Source organism: Phalaenopsis equestris, unplaced genomic scaffold (assembly GCF_001263595.1).
Source record: "Phalaenopsis equestris unplaced genomic scaffold, ASM126359v1 Scaffold000221, whole genome shotgun sequence".
NCBI lineage: Eukaryota > Viridiplantae > Streptophyta > Magnoliopsida > Asparagales > Orchidaceae > Phalaenopsis > Phalaenopsis equestris.
This window is the reverse complement of record NW_018164663.1, coordinates 394,797-398,960: the sequence shown is the minus strand read 5'-3', so window position 1 is coordinate 398,960 and position 4,164 is coordinate 394,797.

Sequence of the window (4,164 nt, the reverse complement as noted above, 5' to 3'; positions counted from 1 at the left end):
AGAATGATGTTTTTTTATATATTGAATATCACATTTGAACCTTCATTAGTATAATTAGTTATTTAATAGCTATTAAAATTACATATTTATTTCAATTGCCTATTAGTGACAGATAAGCAAATTAAACTTCATTATTGTGATTAAAGTATTGCTTTTCTAAAATCTTAGTTCATAGTTCTAATCTTACTCCCTGTGGGATCGATATCTAGGACTCCATTAGAGTCCTATATTACTTGAGCGATATATATACTTGCGTTGATAAGTGTGACTTTACAATTATTGAATATTTATTACGTTCATATTTATCGAATCTATAACTTTTATTGAGTTTTGATACAGTTGCTGACAAATTAAATCTTTTAACAGAAGTATTAAATACTTATATTTTTAAGCATATATAAAGTCGCGGTCAGCCCTCAAAGACTCGTAGAAAAGTGTGACTCCTTTCGTTGGGTTGACGGTCAGGTCGATTCCACTGCTGGAAGTGATCGCGAATTGTTAGCATCATTGGATGACATATTGGGAGGAGACATCCATCACCTTCACATGAAAGACAATGCAATTATTAGTTTACTTGTAATTTTATTAATTTTATTATTTTTCTCAAACACTTTTGATACTCAATGTTACGTGAGTGGTGTATTGTACTTATGTTGTGTTTTGAAACAAATTTCTGCTTCTGAAATATCTAATATGTCATAGTCATAGTTTTGTTTTAAACAATTTCAGTAAGCAAGAACAAAATTGTCATTTTTCCATAAACAATTGCCCCGCAGTTGTTTTCACATAGCTACAACAAACAAACAGTCAGATTCCCCGCAGTAACTTCCTGGGGCAGCACAGTTGCAGCTGTGTCGAACATACCCTAGATTTCAAATCAATTTTTGAATAATTAACGATCTTTGGGCGAAGTTTATTAATTTCATAGTTTTAATATCATTAGGTTTATTATGATCTGATTTCAAGACAGAGACCCTATTTGGGGAAGTTTATTTGTTACATTCATTGTATTTTTAGAACGCATCTAGGTTCATTTGAGTAAACTGTGTTTTGAGAGTTTTTTTAAAAAAGTAGCGTTTTCAAATCGCTGAAATTTCAAACCGCTGAAATCAGTGTTTTCACACCGTTCCTGACTACGCGCGATAACAATTTTCTGGTTGAGGTCTGACTTTTCTAAAAGAAAATTGTAATAGCCACCGCAGTTTTTTGAACAACTGATTATTTTTCAAGAGCTTATTAATAAACTGCATCTGCCCCCAAGCAGACCCAGAGTCAGGGTTGACTAAAAAAAAAAATTTATCCAAAATTTTTACATGTAGCTTTACTTTTTTTTTTTGTTTTTAAAGAATTAGGTTTATTTTAAATTTAATTTTATTTAAAACAAATTTTCATTAATGTCATTGTTTACTAATTAATAAGTAAATTTATATTATAATTTAATTATAATTAAATAAATCTATATGTTTATAATTAATATTTGATTAATAAAAACAAATAGCAAAAATTTTTAATAAAATTCTAAATAATTATTAAATATTAAAATTAAAAAAAAACTTTAATTTTTAATGGATGAAACTATTGCTATGAGGAAATAATTAGTATAATAAAAATTTTATTAATAATCAAAATTTAATGATATTTTTGTATTCTATCAAACCTACCAGCTTTTATGGCTTGATAGAAATTGTCAAATATTTTTAAAGATTTATTAAATTGAATGTCAAACAATTTTTAGGATTAAACCATTTCAGGATTTTTTAAATCCAAATTTATAGAATTTAGTACATCCTAATAACTTAAATTCCTAAAGTTGGCAAACAACACCCTAAGATGAGTAAGTACAAAATATACTCATGTAAATTGATTGAAGCTTGTATATCAATTAAATATAATTGGTTGGGTCATGACTCGAGTTTTTTATAAAAGAGAATTTATAGAGTTATAATAAGGGGACTCAAAAAAATTTTATGGCACTCATTGAGATTCTAGTAGGTTGAAAATTATAAATTACAATATAGATAAACATATCAAAATGAAATTTCTTTATCAATACAAATAAAATGAGAATTCTAAAAATGAGCCTAATGCATGAGCTCGAAGAAATCTACCAAGAAATTTGTTATTGCTTGCACCTTTATCAGCATTTGGGGCATGCAGAAGATGTCAAACTAGCTGAGTTCCACCGCTTGTTTGAGGAGCCAATCGTAATGCTTCAGTCGTCTGAGAAAAGGTTTCAGAGGGTGATCTGGATGACCCATATTGGATCAATTTGAAAATATGACTGAAGCCTGCGAGCATAAAGAATAAAAGCAAATGTTTATTTATCTATAATTGGATACTCGAGTTCGACGCTTCTAAAGACTAGTTAATAAATAAAAAAAAATTGTTTTTCCAGCTCCTCTCGGACCAACACTAAGCTGATGGCTTTAGACCAAACTAACAAGCATAAAGAGACTTTTTCGACTTTTAACTTTTGAGTAGTGGTGATGACACTGGAGAATCCTCCAGCTTCTTGAATGCTTGCTCGCACTTGTGTGACCATTCTTTTTTTTTGTTTTCTTTAGCATTTTGAAATGTTGTTGTTGAATCCCAATCTATCTGGAAGACACACCCAAGGAATTTTAGCGTTGTGGGGCGAGAGAGAGAAGAGAGAGAGCAACAACACAATATTGAACATAAAATTCATAAAATGATTCCCCTATTTATATGAATAGTTCAATGTACAATAACTTATTACATCCCTAAAATACCCTGGTATGACACGGGTATCTTATTTTGTACATAAATTTGATTTGCGGGCCAAATGATATGATAAGATGGTGACAAGGTCGGGCAACTGAAGACCGAGCAGTCATGAGGCCTGGCGGCCAGGTGACTGGTCGATCATGAGGTCGGACGATTATTTGTCAATGGTCTCCTTCAACTATCTTGGGCCTCGAGGGGCCCATCCTCCTTCCTTACTTTATTTAGATGGGAACGAGCTCATCTGATTAGGTTCGATCAGCTAGATCCCTTAGGGAAGATTTCTTCCCCTATTCGCTTGAGGCGGGCGTTTTTACAGTGCGAAGAACCGACCAAATTGAGCATGTGATGTCATCTCTTTCTTTGCCCTCATGATGTTTGTGATTTGTGTCGACACGTTTTTTATGAACGTATTTGAGTTCCACAATTCTCTTATTCCTTGATGGCGACAGCTACAATAAAGACGAGGAAATCTAAATTTTGAAATAGGTTCACGGTATTCATAACTATTTAATATGCAATAATTAATTACTTATTGATTTTCGTGTCATAATCGTTATATATGTGTTGTGGATACTAATCTTTTGACCTTCGTTTCAATTCATCTTCTGTATCTTTTGGCTATGCAAGGGCATGGAGGGTGGCGGATTTCCAAAGTTTACCAGTGAGAAAACCCGAGCTTTAGTGTTCCTGACCATGAAGAAGAGGGCGAAGTTTGGCCCGAAGATCGAACAACCTGTGAAGTGTGCAGTACTGAGGCGAGTGCTCTTGACCCTATGATGGAAGTTGGATCTTCTGATTTGAATAACAATCACTCCGTGGAGGTTTCTTTGACGGCGGGGGATGATTTTTATATGTAGAAACATCACACTCTTGGTAGGAGTCTTTCGGAAGTTGAACAAGCAGGTTAAGCCCTTCGCCCCACAACCTCTACAGAGTTGAGGGAGGAGCAGCGCCAGGGGCCCGCTTTTGATCTTTTTCCCCCAGACCCAGCGGGAGGGGAGCTAGGTGTTGCTTTTGGTTTGCCTGTGATAAATGCTTCCCAACCTGCCTCTCAGCCCCCATCAAAGAGAAAAGAAACCAGAGGATAAGCGTTCTCCTTCATTACCTATGGATGGGGCCGGTTCATGTTTCCATCCTCTAACGAGGGAACTACAACTCCTCCAGTTGAGCAAGGGGCTCCCGATATCGTCATTGCGGTGGGTTTTGGCTTCGCTGAGGATCCTGTGCGCTCCGAAGGACCACTTTGTTAAGAACCAACGAGCGTTATGAGAGCGACTGACATTCCGTAACCGTGTGCTCCGTCTCAGGCTTTGTTTCCTTAGGAGGATGATTCCCTTCGTGATACACGTCTAGGGCAGCTGGAGGAGGAGTGGGTTGTCTTTCGATCTTTTGAAGGCCTAGCTAACCAAAAACCTCCGA